This window comes from Betta splendens, chromosome 3 (assembly GCF_900634795.4).
Source record: "Betta splendens chromosome 3, fBetSpl5.4, whole genome shotgun sequence".
Lineage (NCBI taxonomy): Eukaryota > Metazoa > Chordata > Actinopteri > Anabantiformes > Osphronemidae > Betta > Betta splendens.
In genome coordinates, this window is record NC_040883.2 from 15694484 (window position 1) to 15715424 (window position 20941).

Consider the following 20941-nt stretch of genomic DNA (forward strand, 5'->3'; position numbering starts at 1 on the left):
TAATCCTATAGTAAAACTAATGCTGGCAGATACTATTAAGATATACACGGACTCAGTCAGAATGACAAAGCAGGACTCAGAGACATGCTCACACACATAAATACACATGCACTGCAGCCTGGCAGCCCCATCTGCTTGGGTTGGTGGAGAAGTTCTTAAGCACCAAATGTTGCGCTGTTATGACTCAAGTTTGTGAATTCTCCAACCTCCTCTGTGTTCCTGATTACTGCATTATGGCATCTGCTTAATTAGCTTGGCTTGTGTCATATGTTGCACACGAGGGGGTGTTAAAAAGTGCCCTTCCCTCTTGCTCATTATCTGCCTCAATTCATGTGATGTATAATCTCTCCTGACAGACATCCATATTGACATAGGGACAGCTGTCAGCAGAGCACGGACATAAAGAGTGCACACATAGGATGAAACCCACAGAGGGGACAGGAAAGTGGAGAGGCCACCAAAAACTATTGATTCGGTTTTATTTCGCATCCATCAAAACAGCAACAGTTCCTAATTATACAGGATTTAATTTTATATTAAAAAGAGACTTATTTGAGGGAATGGACTGATAGTATGTTATGCATTTTTATTACGTGGGGCAATATTGAAGGTAAACTCCTGTCGGTGTGTTTTCTAAATTGGTTTTGTCCAAATCTTGGCAAGGAATCAACCTTATTATTGCTTTGCAGGAAATTCTAATCGTTATCTGCGACACTTGGAGACAATCCCCTCCATCACACAATACACTGCTTGACGGAGGAAGGTCTGTAGATTGCAAATGTCTCTTCTTTACAAGTCAAAGGATAATATAGTCCAGGAGTATTACGATAATGGAAGCAGCCCAACCCGACTGTTAGGCATGTTTAATTAGAGATTGAAGCAGTGACAGGTTGGGAGCGATCAGTTGGACACGGATGGTTCGAAGACCAGTGGTCACTAACAGAACAATTGTCTAAAAGAGAAGATCTGAGAAACATGGTGATCACTATTTTTAAAGACAAGTATTTCACAGCTCAAACATGCTGCTGCCAAAGCCTTGGTGCAGATATTTGCGTAGCTTAACATATAGTACCTGACAATACAGTCAGTTAAATAATAATAATAAATAATGATGACTATAAACTAGTCAGATATTAAATTAGTTCTGTTTGTCTAGAAATGGCCTTTTTATCTCTAATAAGGCCTTAAAAGTCGCTAAATCTGGCCAAACAGGAGCTAAATTGGCAACACTGCACATTGGAGGGTCACATGTCCACACGCGCCACTGACCACACAAAGACTCACTGGTCATCTCCTTATTACAGACGTAGATAACGAGGCAGCGTAGGTGCAGCAGTCGTGTCCACACGTGTACATATTTATTTTATTCAATCACAGCCTTTTAAGGTTACAGTAGGTAATCGCACAGGTTGATATCAGAACTGCGATTAGGTTAACTGTGCAACACTGTAGCCATGTAAACACACAAACTCCAGTATGAGCTGCACTCACGGAGCACTATGCTGTCCTTCAAACAAACACCTGCAAACACGCAGCCTCGACTAATCTAGAGCTTTGTTTAAAAGTGTGGTTACTTTATAGAAATGACAATAAGAGCAGAGATGCTAACTGTGGTCAAGTGACAATTATTCCCATTGAAAATAAACTGATTTTCACACCCACTCCAAAACTCCAACATATGTTCCATTGATGCTTAATGGGTTTGCTTTTGCTATGCGCGAGAGACTGGAGAGGGCAATTAGCTGCATGTGGCTTTGATTAGTAGTGATTCCACAACAGTGCTGGAAGGAACACACAAAACAAAATAGTAAATTACTGTTGAAGGTTTTTCTGACACAATGTAATAAAAATAGAAGAAACTATTTAACCTCATGGTAATAACAAGGTAAATGTGAACACGTTAACTATAGCACGATGCCCGTGGCTAAGATTATGCATACTCTACCTACAAACAGCCTGTGCCAAGCAATGCATATAAAACTGAAATAAATGGCTACAGATGCATGAACTTGCCCTGAAAGAGGTTTGCTTACTCTGTGATCTCATTCTTAAATGAAACCAATTTGCCTAGAAATTGGTTCTAAGGCCTAATGCTGAACTCTGTACATCAGCTCCACCACACACACATACACAGACACGCACATACGCATGCACACACACGCGCACACACACACACACACACACACGCACACACACACGCACACATAAAAACACACACAGACTCACTCACTTGTGCGCGTGCATGTATACACACACACACACACACACACACACACACACACACACACACACACACACACACACACACACACACACAGCTAGCTTTTACAAACGCACTTTCACAGTCACACTGCTTCCACCCCTTCCCTCACTGCAAATCATGTTTGACTTTGAAGTGCTAATTTTGGAAGTTTAGCCAATTTTTATTTGCTGCTTTGAAATGTATCCCCTAAGCTGCTGCACCAGCAATGAAATATACAGACCTTTACAATGACGGATAAGTGACCAAAATGAGAAGCGCCTGGTTTTCTTCCTAACATTATATAACTGTGAATAATCCTCACATATCATTTTCTCCTGTGCCATCACTGCCTCAATTTATATTCACACAAATATTATGCAGACTTTTTACTTTTTGCTCACTCCTCAATCTACCTAAAATTGCAGCTAATTTAAGGTATCTACAATAAAATGCAGCAGATAAAAAGCCCTGAAGCATAGTCACATTATTGCTGTGTTTTATTAATGCAAGTAAAAGTAAAAAAGGAGGTTTAAATGCTAATCTGAGCATATGATTTCATTTTAGTAATGTATCCGGGTTCCTGATAAGCATCTGATAACAAGGACGTTGTGTTATTAATACACTTCTAAGCAGTTTCCAAGAGAGTGCAGGGTTTAATTTATCCACTTTTAGGAACCACGCTGACAACACACGATGGGTCAAACAAGGAACAAACTGGACGTACGGACGGGTACGTACGATCGATTTAGATGTACAGTATCAGCCCCGTGCAAACATTAAAATGGCATTACTGCTATGTCTACTGAGCTTTGTCCCGCTTTGTCCCCAACAGCGTTTACCACCGTGATGGATGCAAGGATGACCTCAATCACAATCCTTTCTTAACAGCTTTCAGTGAGAGCTGAAGCATTATATAGTAAAATAAGTTGATCAGATTGGCTCCCCACCAAGCAGGCCAGCGAATATTACAGCATGCAGAGAGCTTGAGGGAGAGTAGATTTGGAATGTGGGTCCCTCCACTCTCCAGCGCGGCTCCGCTTTAACACTGTCCTGGACTTGGCAATAAATTGCTTTCGTAATCAGCTTTTTGAAAAGCTTATTTACTGCTTGTTTTGTGTTTATTGTAGTTCTCAAAATGAAATATAAAATTGGATTTTATTACATGTGCAATTTTCCTCTCTTGTAGGAAATAGTGAATTGGTGAGCACACACCACCTTGTTGAATATGGATGATCCAGAATGGGTGCATATAGTATATTATTCTTGATGATCTCTGTGTCTGTTTCTGATGCATTCTCCTTGCGCTTGTAACGATACACACTTTAGCATTGGGTTCTATTTCATGTAAAATATATTAATAAAAATCTGAGATCTGAAAGTCTGCCAGCTACACTGGACTATCTGTATGTATGAGTGTGTGAATGAGTGACAGAGAGCGATAGAGGAAAAGGAAAATGCAGAGTAGTTTGTTCCACATGTGGGCACTGAATGAATCAATTGAGTGTTCTGTTAGAAGGTGAACAAAGTGACTGTTCATTCACTGCACAACTGAAATATAAAATTATCCAGAACCCGACTGTTTTTAGAATCATAGCCTCAGCAGCCACAGTTTCATCATTACATACAGTACTGTTCAATGCAATACACTGAGGTAATGTGTTTTTAAGATCATGTAGTATAAAATTAGCATTAGGCGAACATGTTACACAACTGCCCTCACCACAGTAGGTCTTTGTTACCATCATCCAAAACTCTTAGTTTTTCAATCTAATTTATGCTCTGTGAATGTATCATTTGCAGGAGCTTGCAACTTTTTCCAGTTCTCAGAACTCAGAAGTTTTTTTTCCTTAAAATGCCACAAATATAATTAAAAAACATTTAATCAAAATATTTCCTCCAAACCCCAATGTTCTAACTCATAACTACTGGTATAAATTGATTGTTCTAAACAAACCAATCAGTCGTCTCATGATGTTCCTCAGTCTCGGGACCACCACATACCTCACTAAGCCCACACTTTAAACAATCAAGCCATGTGCGCGGGCTGCGTAACAGCTTGTATTTCACTTGCAACGAACATGTTTACATCGGCCCCATGAGGCGAGCTGACCCGAGTCTCTGCTGTGCCGTGTCTGTGAACACTGCATTATGTCTTGTTTTATGTACAGTAACAATGCAGGCATCAGTTTTGGGGGGGGACACTAGTATTTGTCTACTTGAACTGTCCATGGAGGACATCCACTGACTTCCTGATTGGGTCCAGCTGCAACACAGCTGCAAATCTTTATTTCTTAGCTACTGTACATCGAATTAAAAATAGCGACTTTTTTAGTTCACCAATTTTTACTTTGCATAATTAATTTGCGTAGGAAATAAGTTGCAAATTCCATAAAGCGCCAAAAGGGACCAAACGAACCTCATGTTATTAGTATATTAGAATTGCTTTTAAAATGGTGGGTCATCAACAGCTGGGAGGGCAAAAGTGTCAATTATCAGACCATTCACACTCAACTAGTTACATGTACCCAAGTAACCATCAATCAGTGCAACAAGCTTGAAGATCGCATTCACTTAAAGTCTGTGCTAGCAAAATAGCATAAGAATATACTATAATATGCTAGAAACCATAGAAATAATGACAAGTTGCCTATTCATTGCTCTGAAAGGCTGAGAACATGTAAAGTAAAAGAGATGAAATGATATTATAAAACTAAGTGCAAAATAAGCAGCATATACTGTATATGGTTTTCGTTCACATCTATGACTCATCAGCTCTATTTCAGCTTTAATCTCTTTTTGAAAAGAACGTCAACATCATTCATTCCTGGCTGTAGTGCTACTACATTTAGTTTAGAATAAACTTTGACTCTAGGGCCACAACTAAATCAATGTTTTAAAACTAAATTTATTGGCCTCTTGGCCATACATGCAGTTCTGATATAGAATCGTATAATATAGAACGACTACTCTCAGCACTGATACCAAACGACCCGACATACAGTAGGTCATTGTGAAATAAGCATTTGCGCTTATGTTTTGTTTTGATATCTTGTGCGTAGTGATGTGCTGCCGTGGCAACAACGCACCATTTGTGTTGTACAAAGCTCAAAGCACCAGGTCTCTGTTTGAAAAACTACTGACTAGTGAAAAGAAGAAAATCCAATTGACATGACTCAACCTTCAGACTGTGCCACCTGGATGACTGAGAATATCCACCGACCAGGAGAAACCCAGAGCTGAACCACTGACCCAGCAGATCATGGACAGATGCTCCACCAACTGATTCTGATTCTGATCAACATACAACCAAATAATGTGCACATGTTTCCTAACTTAGAAATCTTTTGCTGTGAACATATATTAGGTTGCATAGCTGTCCCACTCTCATCTACGCTTAATGCCATTCTTCATTATGTATACTGTAGTTCAGTACCACGATACATAAATCTTACATTGAGACTTCTGAGCTCATATACTGCATACACTTTACCTAAATAAGTCAAAAATGCATGAAATGCAAGAAACAGATTAATTACCAAAATTTGCACCAATAATAACTGACCTTTACTCTGCTGACTGAGAACAGCAATTCAAATTCAGTACTTTGTGTCCAGCGTAACTTCTAAAGCTAGCCCAATTCATATTCAGCAATTATTCTGGTGGCATATAGTTACAATGAAATCCAAATGAGATCTCTGTAGCACTGACATACTTTCCGCTAGCAGGTACAGGATGCCTCATATATGATTAATTAATTGCGGCAGCCTGCCATCTGTGTTTTAACTGATTAAATAGCTCACAAAGTGGGATGCACCTTTTGATGTGAACCTTTGGGGAACTGGCTCTGTCTTTGTATTTCTACCTTGATTAAGCACAATACTCCGGCACTTCCTCCAACCCCCTATTTCAAAGTCTCTTTAATTTGGGAGGAAAGGACACAAAGACATTTGGGGTGCTTTAAAATGTTGCCCATTTCCAGTAGTCAAGGGGCCGTCTCTCTCCTTCTCTCTTTTTTGTGTATTTTATAAAGTGAATGTTTCACACAGGGCTGGGTTGGTGAGCAAGCATTGAGCTTTCAGATAAAAATTGATTCCAGTAAATTCTCACCTGAGATCCATCATGGTGAAAGGCTTTAAAAGGTCACACATGTAATAAGTTCCTATGGTCTCAGTCCCTCCAATAATAGGCCTTTAGTCTGCCATGGAAGGCTGGTATATAGAAATAATTGAGTAATCTGTGGACCATTCAATTCAATCGTGGGACTCTGTGACAGTGCAAGGCCTGCTGGGCTGCGAAGAGGTTGTTCTGGAGTCTTTCTGCTGGCAGGGAAACAGTTTGTCCCCTAAAGACATGCACCTCCATATTCGCAACGGCACAGTGGATCACTGACATTTTTAGAGGCTCTTCCAGGCCTAAACTGTATGGGCTGTGTCAGAATTTCATGACAGAAATGTATGCCTCAGAGCATTACTTGGAATTAAAAGCTCTCTTGGTATTCAAAATTACACGCTATCTGCAACATACAGTCGAAGAAACCTTAGAGGGAACAAAGTTTCTATATTTGCTTCCGCTACTACACGACGTGGGTCATGGCAGGACTCGGTGATAATTAACCATTTGCCCTAACCCAAACACTCCTTGCTTTTTCCAGGCTCGTCTGGCTTTCAGCTGCCAACGGCACAAATGCAGTTTACTGATGGCGAATGATAACAGTGGCAGATTTAGCACTGCAATTTTTGAAACAGTGGGCCCTTAATTACCCAGGGAGGCCGACAAAAGCAGGGCCCTCATTTCTGGTCAGCAACCATTGATTTTGCCGGCTGAATTGACAGCTGTAGCTAGTAGATTTTATCACCTCTACCGAGCTAATTAAGACCTACGAGCTGATTAAAAACAATGCCTGACTTGGTTTTAAATGAGAAGAAAAAAAATCATGCACTATATATTTACATACTTTACATGTAAATTGTTCTAATTGACTGATGGCAAAGTCTCAAGCAGAAACCCAGGTTCTCACCAGGATAGATGGAAATAAATAAACAACATATATTATAGAAACGTTTGAATTTTTAGGCTTAGAAGTGAATAAACCTAAATTATTTACTGTAGAAAACACATCCCTATTGTGACAAATGCTGTGGTTTATCAAACTCACACTTCTTTAAAGTACCACTCTTAGTTTCCAAGCTGATAGACTTTGCTGTTTATTCCCATCATGACCTTTTCATAACTTCATAAGTGTTTATTATTACTGTATGTGCTCACAGCTGTGGAAATGCTGACAGGCTTATTTAAACATAAGGAGCAATCCGTATAAAATGAGAAAAATAAGTAATTGGATGTGTCAGATCTCTCAGCTCATTCGGAGCACTTCCTGTCATTCAAGTAATCTTTTACACTGCAACTCAATATATAGAGCTTCTTACATCACAGCCGTTGCATGCACCACATCAGTCAGCCTCTTTATCTGGCTTACCATGTCCCTTTATCATTACAGAACACCTTTGTATCCACACTTTGTACATTTGGGAAAAGTTAGAGTTGTTTATTTATGAGTCACCTGTACTTAGCATTAATTAGAAAAGTCATTTGCACCGTTGCCAATAGAACGACGCTAACGCAGCGGCGGTGTTTCCACAGATGTCACAGATGTCAAACGTTTTTACACGTCATTTTATTTTCAGAAGGAGGAGTGTTCCCACCCATCAAAGGAGCATTCTCCACACATACACACACAACATGACAGATTTAGAAGTATGAGTTAAACCAGAACAGATGGCCCTTAAAAGTAAAACACAGTAATTCAATCTGGCTAATGGGAGGAAAGCCACAAACTGCTCCATTCTCATTTCTTTGACTCAGAAACTCAGCTGAATTGCTTCTCCAGCTTTGATGCTCAACCCCTCTATCATAGTGTGTTTCTGTGTTCGCCATACATATTATAAGACATTTAAAAGGAAAACAGTGTATATTTACTAGACATGCCTCACCATGTGCACAGACGGGCGCTATTAGTGCCTAGACAGAGAGGGAAATGTATTATAATTGATTGTTACAAAAGATTACCCTCCTCAAGAAGCATCAAGCTATTTTGGAACTGCATTTGATGCCTTGAAGCACTGAGAAAAGAAGGTTTGTTCAGCAACACACATTCACGCTGACATGCAGTTTGCAAAACAATTACCCTGCACTGGTGTTTGATCTTTGTCCCCACTTCGGTTCTTTATACGCGTTAGTACAACTCACTTGCCAGCTACACAGGCAATCATGGCTGCGATGAAGGGATATCAGTTATAGGCTAACAGAATGCATATTCCCTACACATACCCAGAACTGCGAAACGATGGAGGCAAAATGATAATGGACCGCTACTGGAAAATTGCGGCAGCATATGTTCCACTTGTTTAAATCTCACAATGAGCTTCCGCGATGTTGGACGACGTTGCACTTTGGAATAATAAAACCTGGAGTGATCCGAAACACAAAACAAAGGTTTGATGTGGAAAAAGCAACATTACACCATGAGATGGTTTAAGATTGTCATGACAGGTACAGCGAACCACAGCCTTACAGTTAAGAGGAAATAACTCTCCAATGCTTAAACTGATTTAATTTCACTTGCTCCCTTTCTCTGTGTGAAGAGGTCTCCAGTCAGTGAGGGGCTTTATTCCCTCCTGAGGTTTGCCAAACTGCATATAGCCTCAACTTTGCAAACAGACTGGCATTCTGCACACGCCACATGCATTATGGCAGACTAAAATAGCCGGTTTGATGCAAGACACATCTGTGTCAATGAAGGATAAGTAATGGTTGTAAAGGGGGGCTGGGTATTGAATGTGGATATCCCAACTAGCAGAAAATTGGTTTCTGTATAGGAGCAATATAGCTTGGACACTTCTAGTCAGTCTTTGGAGGAAATATATTAACCTGCTGGGCCACATGCACAAACTTTCCAACCTTATTGTTGACAGCTTTTATGAGCCTAATGCACTTTGTGATGTATAGCATAATAACCCAGTCTATGACTGCAGGGCCTTACTCTTAATATCAGCTGCTGAGTGGATCAGGCAAAATTATTGTAATGAGACAAAATTTCCATACAACAGCAAAATGAGTTCATTATTCTAAGTTATATTGGTGAAGTAACCAAAAGAAATTGATGGTTTTATTAAGCTAGAATTGAATTTCAGCCATAAACGGAATTAGGCAAACATGCAGACAGCAAAATGCAATAATAATTACATTAGTGTTATCGAAAAGGTTATCAAGAAGGCCCCTGCTGCTTCTTATTCATCGTTTTCAAACAGCGGCACTATTTTAAGCCTGAGTAGACCTCTAATTTCCTGGTCTTAGCGGGCTGATTGAAATTTGTACAACAGCCTGTTGAAATTGATCATAACCCTGCACACAGCTGTTTAAATGCAGGTGGAAATGTAGCTCGCTGCAGGTCGATTCCAGTCATCTGTTCGAAGCTTAACAAGAGAGGTATGACCCAACTGCATGTGAATCAGGGAAGCAAGGACCATGGAATCCTATGATTTCCCCCAATTTTAAGGCTAGCTGGGAATGTAGTCCCCTTGACTTGGCCCTAGATCTGCCTCACTCAGCTGTACCACTTTTTGTCTTACTCACTGGTCTGACTATTTGTGATTATTTCATATATTGGAAGGATTTCAGACTATTACAAATAGTAAGACAAGTTGTGTGTTGTACAAAAATCACATCTTGGATAGTCCACACCTCATGCATCCAAAAGATCGACCGTCGTTCCCCTCAAGCCAACTCGTCTCTCAGCAGCTGGCTCAACTCTCCAGCTGTCCACTAAGGCCCATCTTCTACATCAGCTGATTATACTATCTATCAAGCCCAGGCTTCGCTGCCCATTTAAGCCTTTGTCAAGTGCTCCATGCAGTGCAGCTTGCAGTAAATCAAATAACTGCACCTTTGTAAACCAACACCTGAGCATCACTTGCTCTATAGTTCCTAAACAGATAAGCTGGCGTTTTTAAAGAGTAATAGTTGGGGACTCGTGTTGGGTTGACAGAGGCATGGGGAGCGGTCCTCATGACAAATACGCTGCGATCGAAAGGAACATTGTTTTCTTTTTGTTGTAGTTACAGCCGGCTAAAAGAAGGAAAAACAGATGCCAACTGCTTTTTTCTTGTTGCCAAGGCACAAACAGGATGCTGGCAGCTACAAAGATTCAATTATAAAACGTACAGAAAATAATTAGAAAAAATAATGGCACTTGAAAAAAATTGCCCCTCCAGAAATTGCGCATAACAATAAATCCGTTAATTAGCTCATTAATATTCAATTGGGGTCAGTGGACTTAATGGAACCTTTTTCATGGGCCAAGGAAATGTTTAACACTCAGTTTTTCCTCTGCCTCTTCTCATTATCAACTATGCACAGGCAGGCCTTATCAGTCCTCCAGATGGTGAGGAACAATGCAGCACCATTATCGTCTTACAGCAGCGTGTGTGCCTTGTAACCGGTGTGTGCCTGAGACAGTGAAGTATAGATACTGAGGCATTTAGTGTAATTGATATGTGGTATATATCGTATTGTTTAGGCCTGTTTGTTTGCTCTGCTGGTATTCAAGGCGAGAGGAGAGGCGAAGATTGATTTTCACCGCAGCCATTCCCACTCTCACCGCAGGTCACAGATAACTTGTCAACGTAGGTTTTTAGTCTGGTGTAAAATGCATCAAGGCTAAACTCTCTCGGGCATAGTAGAGGATAGGGAGTTTCAGCTCTGCAAACAACAACCCTGTCGCCGCTGTTACCTTGTGCATGAGACAGATGTTTTATTCAACAAGTACATGTGATGGAGACCCGTCTGAGCAGAGCCTTCCTTGCATCTCCGCATCCTTGGGTTCCCATTTTAAGTCTTTGCAAGAGCAAAGATCATTTAGTGTAGTGAAAAATTAAGAATTGTTCTACAACTGTAAAACGCTCAGTGGAAGCTAGGTTTTGTTAAACATCACAGGCATCAGGATCAACCCGGTACCATACAACAATCTCAATCTTTGTCATTCCTCTTAGCTTCCATTGTGTGAATATGAATAAACTAAAACCTCTTTTTCTTTTAAAGGTGATGCTTTCTACGTCATTAGGACACCTAGCCTGGTGCCATCGCATTCACTAACACATTCACTTCTCAAAGATTGAGATTAGGCCAAGCTATTTGCACCAACATTCAGCATCAGCCTATCATCAGAAAGCAGAGCAGGACAGAGCCACTCATGCATACATAATTGGCCAGGAAATGACTGTGTTAAAATCTATGGTAAAGCCAAGTTTAATTAATGTAGGTATGATGAAAGCTAAGTTGTCACTATGGGGCATTTCAACAGTCATTTCACTGCCTTTGTTGGGAGGTGTCCCAGAAAAAAGGAACACCAATAAAACATGCAAGGATTTTACAGCAATGTGATTCTCTGCGCATAGTAAATAATGCAATCTGTTAAATCTTCATTCACTGACAGTCAAAAAGGGAAATGATGCCACTTGTTACAAATGTTCAGTGCGTTTACTTTTTATCTGTGTTTTCCATAACGCTGTGGATTAATGTGCCTTAATTCAGAAGAGGAAGCGTGACATTGTCATTTTCCATTAACCTGCTCCATCTCGTGTATCCATCATTACATCTACAACAGTTAAATGTCAACCCTTTGAAAGTCAACATTTTCAGACTCATCCAGGGTTTTTCCCCTTGTAAAAAATAAGGCAAAACATAAAAGCTTAGAGTTTGTGCTTTTTTCTGAAGCTAAGACAGTGAATGTTTACAGAGATAAAGGCTGTTGCATTTGTTCTTAACATGTCAGTTTATTGACACCATTCTAACGGCAAAGGGAGATTATTAGAAATGATGTGATAGCGCTTGGGGAAAAAAAGAACATTTTAGAATCAATTCAGTGGTGCAGAAAAACACGGCGATGGACTGAATGACTTAAAGGAGATTTCCACTCGTCTTTTTGACAACTAAGAAACTAAAGAAGGTACAAAATGAAATTGAATTCACCTGGCTGAAACAATGTAGGTGAAAGGCTTTAACAAGGAAGCAAGCAAACAAATAGCGGCCGTGAGAGCTAACTGAACAAAATGGCAGAGATTGAATGTGCTGAATGTGCTATGGCTATTGCCCAAACGGAGGTGAACCTAAATCATGTGCTTAGAGGTTGCAGCTTGAGAGCTCAGGTGTCATAGATAATTCTTACTCAGATATCTCCAGCTCTCTCTATCTCACCCTATTCTCTCGCTCTCTAGCTTAGCTGTACCTCTGTCAAACTTGCTAGCTGCCGTCCGATTGACCCCCCCATCGCTCTCCAAATGCACCCCTCTATCCTCCGTCTGGCCCCGGACTGAGGGCGGTCGCTAAACCTGTGGGTAAAGGGAGAAAAGAGAACACTCCCCACTGGGTGCAATTGGGATTTGAGAAAGTTAAACACTTCCCCAGCACAAAATTCCAGCCTGGGCAGCAAAGAGGGGATTCTACCCTCAAGCCGGTCTACGTCCACCTGATCAGAAGGTCAGTCTCATCATCATCACCATGATCATCATCCTTCCTGCCCATCCTGCACTATTTGCTGCCTCCCAGTAACTCTGGAAGGGCTCAGCTTTCTTGTTTATCTCAAACATGGTTGTCAACAGTTTTTGGTGCTGTTCTTGACTCTAAAGTGATAAAGGCTTCATATTGTCAGAACGGCACACTGCAGAGATGAAGCCCAAAAAGACGATCAACTCAAAAGAGGATAGAGGATAACATCCTTCAGTTAAATTAGGCAGTTTTGACGGACGAGACAAAAAGAATAATCCTGAAAGGTTAAAGACCAAACTGTCAATAGCTTTGTTCTCTCCGACTTTCTCTGAGGTTAACAGGACACTGTCTAAGCATTCAAACCATGACAGAAATCAGCAGAATAAATCTATGTGGATATTTAAGGTGTATTTTAGTGTACTTCAGCCTGACTGAAAGAACTGCCATGTAAAGCAATAATAATAAAGCTGTTTGTGTGCACTTGTTTGAACTGACAAGAACAAACAGCCATCGTCAGGAGATTTAAATCAGTTCAAACCAACAAATGTGGTAACAGGAATAGCCTAAAGGGTTCAAACCATTTAGCAACACAACATTAACAAATGCACGCGTGAATGTGTGTATTACAATGACATGTAGGCATTATTACAGACAGTTTTGGGTTGAATATGACTACAAAAACATCTGAGATACTGTAAGTTGTACATTAATTTATATAGTGCTTTTAAATCTTATTGTTGTTCAAGAACAAAACTCTACATATAAACAGCAGTTTTAAGTAAATTATTAACTAGTCACATGTTTACAGGCGTCTACAAAATTCACAGACTGTAAATGTAACCCTTACACTAAACTGACAGGACATAGGTTATAACAAAGGTGGACAAAGTTACACAGACCACAATGGGTACATATTTATATAAAAGCTTCATCTTGTATGAACTACTGAAGTATTTTGACATCAAATAAAATTATCAAGAACGCTTTATGGCACCTTTATTAAACAGTGATACAAAATGTTGCACAAGGTCATTTAGGGGAAAGAAGTTGGTCTCCAACTACTGTAACTACCAGCATTTTATCCATGTACTGTATCACAGTCAAGATTTCAGCCCTACATGTATCTGTCATTTAGATAACTACTGAAAGTCAGATTTTTGGTTACTTTGTTGTAAAATGTACAAATAATGAAGGTGAAAGAATACATACTATAATTTTGACTTATTAATTATGATTATAGGCCTAGTACACAGCATGAGGCAGTAAAACAGCCATGACAAAGTACAGGACAGGTCCTTGCTCGTAACGCGACAGATGAAACCAGACGGGTCAAACTCAGGCGCCATGGACGTGTACAGTGCAGCTGTGCCTAACCCTACACCCCTGATACCGCTCTTTATCTGGTCGGACGCACGGGTCCCCTGAAACACAACCTGCGAGAGTGTAGGAGGGGCATTCAAGGCTGTATCGTCACTACAAAAAGACCCGTGTGTTTACAAGTACAAGACAAGCAAATTACGTTCAAACAATGCAGCCCTGCCTCCAATCCTGCGCTCCCTTTCACTCCCAACATCCCACCCCCTCGGGGTTAGCAGACCTTCCTTCATGTTCAAAGATTATCTGTTAATCCAAAATGTGCAGGAGCATGAGACGACAGGAAAGGGACCAATACACTGGAGGGGGGGGGGGGGCATGGCTTTATTTGTTTGTTGGCTTTCATATTAATCCGTTGGAACACAGTGCATTCTCCCCCTCTTTTTTTGGGCATGTGTAAATATTTTAGAGCCTTTAAATGGAAGATGAAATTTTCAATGGATAGCATGTAAAAGTATTAATTGTAAAGACCATTATTTGGTGTCCATGAGGCTGAATCAGCTTAGCCACTCCATTCCCCCATTTGCATACAAAATGCTTTATTTTGGCAATCAATGAAAGTGCTCCACTGTATGTGTGGCTTATCACATGCTTGCAGGAAATGGATTCCTTAGCCATCTCGTTAAATTCTGTTGATGCAGAACAATTTGAAACATGGCACAGGCAGCAATGACATTTAAAGATGCTTCGGCTTAATTATATTTTGCAAACATTTGGGCTGTTTGTCCTCGGGGATAAAGTGCCTCCACTACAAAGTTAACTTGTTAATAATTCAAAATGAATCTCTCTTTTTGTTGAGCACCAATCATTATCTCCTATTAGTGCTGGTTAAGGGCATCCAAGGTGCCTCAGACACACATGGGAGACATGCCGCTATTTAATGCTTAAAATGAAGCACATATGCAGCACAATGAACTTTGAAAACTTCAGCAGAAAAATCCATCCACTAAAGTTGCTGGATATTAACTGTTAATAAAGGGTAGAGATGCGGAAGTGCCTTAGATAAGTAAGTGAATTAATAATTAAGGTACATACACACTTGCACTATACAGAAATACAAGCAGGACGCAGAAGATAAATTTATGAGATAAGCTTAAATAAACTTTGCACGCTTTGTATGATGTGAGACTCAATGAATCTGCGAACGGGGATAACAATGCACAAGGCTGTCGCAGCTTGAAGGCATTCAATCAAGTAATATAGAGATGAAACAACTATTTAATGATTCAATTAGTCAACTGAGAAAAAATAATTAGGAATTAGACTGTTATTGACTAATCACTTAGGTAATTAATGATAGCAAAATTTCTAAACGCTAACTCAACGGACTGTGCAGCTAAGTGAGTATCTCCATATTTGGGACTAATAATTTTACCAATCATGAAAACCTTGGATTTACAGTTTGGTGTTTTTTGATAAGGCACAGAAGCCTTAAAGCTGCCTGTCCACCAGGATTGCTCCTACGGGATTAATAAAGTATCAATTAGCCTCATTATTAGTGCATTCAAGCCATAGACAGTAAGAAAGTGTGCACGCTTTGATCATACCAGCGCCTTAGGGCAACACAAAGGTGATATATGTCCTTCTAATACCAATACATTGTTGTGCAAACAGGCAGCCGTACAACTAAAAGACAGCCAAGGCCTGGTCTTTATTGTAAAGACCGCTTCGCCTCCATTAATCAATCACATTCACAACTTTGTTTCTTCTTTGAATATACAGAATTCAAATTTGTACTAGCGTGTCCTTCATGACACTCAAAGCCAGGGGCGTCCCCATCAACATCAGCAAACAGAGGGAAAATTTAAACCTTCTGAAAATATATACTGTAGGAGTGCATTGATTTAATATACTGCCATAAGCCCTTGCTCCTACACTCGACATGCAATTTGGAAATAAATTGACTGATTTAGATAGAGGCACGGGGAGGAGTGGAAAAAACCTGATGTAAACCTGCTCCACTACCATTGAGTAAGGTGACATTGCGCAACAAATCACTTGCATGAATAGAGAAAGAAAACGATTTCTATTTCTAAAAAGTAATTTTGTTTGGGGAAGGTGCGTTGATTGCCATGTATGTGAATCTATTCCTCACTCGACTCGAGGAGCATGAGCATTTTATAAAAGTCAATGTTATATTTTGCTGTTAGCATAATAATCAGAAAGGCCAGACTTTCATCCAAAGAATAACAGAATCTCATTTATTCCAAGTACATAATAGAAGGCCAACAGCCTATCTCTCCCTTGCTTTGTATATTGCCGTGCGGGAGTAGAAATAGCTGACTTTTTCATCTACAGAGTCCATTGTGTTTTAATTGAGCCCAATGAAGAATAATTAAGTAATTAAAGGCTTGAGAAGAGCGAAACACAGTAAACAGATAAAAGACCATGCTGGTATTAACTGTATAGTAGGCTGCAGAGTAAATTGGAGATACCTCCAGCATGGCATCTAAAGAAGACAAAGCCTCAAAAGCACCAACCAAGATGGGAACAGTCTGATGTCAGTCCTTAAAAGAGCCCATTGCTGTAAATATGCACGTGGTCAGACTCAAAATGTAATACTTCCCAGCTGGATTTTGGGAATGGGAGTGCGCTGTGATATTTTCACCACTCTGACATTAGCGGGTTTTATTTTTTGAGTAATTGCACAGCTTGATGTGTACTCAGGGGTTTCCATGAGAACCATGAAAGTCTTATTTCAACAATGCTGCAATTATGGGAAAATATGGAAATGCATTTTGAGCCAGTTCACACTTGAGTTGACTGGAATAATAGGAATAGAAAACAGAAACAGGAAGCAGGGGTGAAAATGGCAATTCAGAACTCAACTGTCGTTAAAATACCAAGTCATTATGAAAACGAATCCTTACAACTGAAGTCTGTAAAACCCTCTATGTGTGTCACATACGGCAGCCCATCCATATTACTTTGAAGTAGTTCACGATGCCAGAATTTCCCAAACAGTGGTATCTGCTTTATTCAACATAGAGCAGCCATAATCTCTGTTGGCATCATATGCTGGTTGGCAGTGATAATCTATAATCCATTCATCCAGAGAGGGTACACAAATGCATATTTGTTTCCTAGGATTAAAAGCTTATAGAGGGTGTATGGCATGGCCAATAATGCTCATCCATGCCACGTTTTTTTAAATATATCGTAAAGGCAGGGTGTTTTCTAAAGTCGCAATCGCAAGTCTTTGAAGAGAAAGAAGAGGAATGTTTTATTATTCTAGGGTTGTTGTTTTCATTATTTCACTTTTTCTCTAAGCACTGATTACTGACCACCTCTACCTGCCAGCCTGCCCTGTGGTCAGCAAACAAAGCTTTCACGTGAAGGTCGGCAGTTCATGGTCCAAGTCTAAAAGGGTCTACAAAAGTAGTTTGACCATAATTGCCCTAAAAACAGGATGCCAGTCAGAACACGGGAGTAAAATGACGACGTACTCAAGGTTATGACTAAGGCCTTAATGATTATGTATTGTTTACCTCAGAATAGTGTCTTTACAGCATAAGAGGCCCTTCAGACTGCAAAGACACAATTATCTTAGTACATTTGGTCTTTTTTTAGTTCTCCTACTTTCTGTAAAGCCCAAATTCAGCCTTCAGTAATCAACACTAAGACTAGCAGCATTTTACAGGCTGCAAATCACAGCACAGCATGATAAAAACACGGTTTTATTGTGTATTCATTAGGAGTCGCATTAGTATAGAGCAAGACCATGCACGACTGTTGCTTCATAGGTGTTTTACAGAAAGTGAATGAAGTGCTGTTCAAGGGTCACAACACCCAGTGCACTGCTCGGTGAGTAAAAGTAGCACATTCCAATGGCAGTAAACGCACCTGTGAGTGTAATTTGATTTGGGTTTACTAGGTCTCACTATTTGTGGGATCCCTAGGGCTCAACACAGTGCTCAAAAGTTTCTAATTATTTAAATAGTACCTATATTGTACATATCGCTACATTTCCAAAGGTGTGAAAATGATAGAACGTACTGCTGCACTTACTTCACACCCCCCCCCCGCTGCACTAACCATAGGAAAACAAAGGATCTGGCCGTGCAGAGAAACGTACAGATTCCACTGGGGAACCGAGGACTGGACAGCAGAACCCGGCCTCCAAAACACTTCATAATAACCTTTTAATTAGCAGATGGCTCCTGACTGTGAAGCCTCCATGACCTTTGTGGCCAGCGGCATGTGTTTCCACGAACACAGTACATCAACATGGGCCAGCACAACCTTTTTAGAGCACTTCCTCCAAAGGTGTGCTGGCTGTATGAGGCGCTGGCTTTGTATGAGATAAATATGTAGCTGCCTCAAAGCGACTAAAGCCAAAGAGGCAATTATAGGTTTTATTCAACATATCAGCCCGGTTCACTAAAAGTTCCATGTTTTAGCAAAGACACGACTGCTTCTATTTTAATGACTACATCACATTTTTACACAGAAACTCCTATTAAAAAAATGATTCCTGCAGTATATGATTACACCGACTTCCTCAAGATTTAATACATGAATTTCAAATATTTCACTTTTATTTAGATCCAGCTGCAGAAAATATTGAACCATCCCAGTTCTGCATGTCTCAGACATAGATGAGGTGATATTCAAAATAGGGTGCTGAGACCTGCATAACAGGTGAATCTGCATATCATCTGCATAATTAAGAACAATGGCTGCATGTATGCAACAGATGACCTCAAGATGACATGTAAAGAGTAAACAGAATTGGACACAGGTATGACCTTTAAGAAACTCAGTGGAACATCACGATTTACAGCAGAACATTCATCCCTTAGACATTTTGGTTTGTTGCGATTCAAACGTTGATTTTACTAAAATATGGTTCATGTGACATGTGTATGCTTTAACATAGATACACTAATAAATTGTATAAGTCTTATCCAACTCCAATCCAAGAGATGACAGCTCTTTCATAATATTTTGACATTTTGTTCAGTTTCATTAGTTAAGATTAACAGCTTTACAAAATATTCCCTTCATGTGGCTCCACTTTACTTTGGCCTTCAGAATACGCCTAAATTATTTCCTATCCAGACTGTTGTTACAATAGGTTGTACAGCTCTTCACCATTCAAGCAACACGTTTTGAGGAATGAATGCACAAGGGTAAGTACCCCTCTTCGCCTGCCAATCACTGGGATGTGCACAGTGATGCGCGCGCACACACACACACACACACACACACACACACACACACACACACACACACACACACACACACACACACACACACACACACACACACACACACACACACACACACACGGACATGTAAGTTGAACTATTCCTTCATTAAAGGCAAGAATCATTAAACCAAAATATCATCTGATTACACTTACACCATTAATAATATATCTGACACCTTCAGGGTTTATACATCGATCACTGTTTCTGAAAGCCTTTAGACGGTTGATAGACATTCTGTGAAAGACACACATGGGAGTTATCTTCTCTTTGCTAATAAATCCCCAGGTTTTATCCTACTTAACCTCTGGCTAAACTGATTTGAGTTGAATTGCTTTTCTGGAGTGTTTAACTTTTTAAATATGTTGAAAAACTCCATTACAGCTATCAAGTTAGCCTTGCCTTTATCTCATTCCAAACCTTCTTGTATTAAAACATGGCAACAGTATCCTATGCAACTATCAAAGCAAAAGCTTAAAGTCATGTACTATTTTACAGTAATAATAAACACACTAAACGCTCAGCCTCTGTAGTCATCATTCAGCAGTTGAATAGTGAAAATGCATCTTAATCTCTAGACTCTAGTACTAGAGACGTACTAGACTGTTAACTACTTCACCAAATCTCCAATATGCCACACGCATATTGGGACCTGAGCCTGCACTGCCATCTGCTGCCCTTTGGTATATAACACACACCACCCAGATTACAGAGGGATGAGTTTATAGGTCATGTGTTGCATTCAAGTGCTTTTCGTAAATACCTAACTTTGCATTTCAACCTGGTTTCATCAAGAAAAAAAATACTGAAAAATGTGTGAAAAAAGCTTTAGTGTATTTGACACCAAACAAAGATGGCGTTTAGCATAGGGACATACAACACGACAAAATATGACAACATGGGTATAATTTCTGTAACACTTAAATTCCAGAGTGGTTATAAAGCAAGTATGAAGTGCTTAGCAACAAACCAGTCCATGCTGATCCTTTCCACTACAATATCAAAAACGCCATATGGACTTAATGTTGTGACTAAGAAAATTTCTCACTCAAATTTCACTGTCCTGTCACAATATAATACAAATCCCAATGAGAAACATCAGTGAATACAATTAACAAGATCAATGCCAAAGCAGACAGGGCCATGTGCTCTCCATCCAAGGCCATTTTTATCAAACCTGAATTAAAATTAGCTGCGATAAGAAATTCTGTACTGCTTCACGTCCCTCAGCAAAGCACGGCTCAAACACTCGTTATTGAAATCACCCATAATGCAGAGTTGTTGTCTTACCTTACCTTAAGTGGTGTATTATCCTCACCAGTCCCTGGGCAAAATCATTCTTCACTTCAATAAAATTTTGGGCTCTGGCTCATTATTCCAAGTTCATCTTGCTGCTGAACCGACCTAAGATCCTTGCAATAGAATAAAAAAGTCAGTTCAATTGAAATGTCAATTCAAATGTACTATATATGGATTGTGTATGTGACCATGTGTCCCAAATGTGTACAGTATAATATTATGAATTTAAACAGCTTGGTCTATAATGATAATTGGTTATATTTTAAAGATGATG

At 39.8% G+C, this 20941-nt stretch overlaps 1 long non-coding RNA gene across 8 annotated transcripts in view; it reads right to left on the bottom strand.

The window, feature by feature from the left end:
- The window catches only part of LOC114852596 (uncharacterized), a 136050-nt gene that overhangs the window by 113767 nt on the left and 1342 nt on the right, over window positions 1-20941 (bottom strand). For 7 of the 8 annotated variants that reach the window (XR_008694100.1, XR_008694099.1, XR_008694101.1 and 4 more), the window contains exon 2: window positions 20664-20780. This is a non-coding gene — a long non-coding RNA (uncharacterized LOC114852596). Of the gene's footprint in view, window positions 1-20658; window positions 20781-20941 lie in introns of all 8 variants that reach the window. The other variant, XR_003785411.2, reaches the window with a different exon arrangement.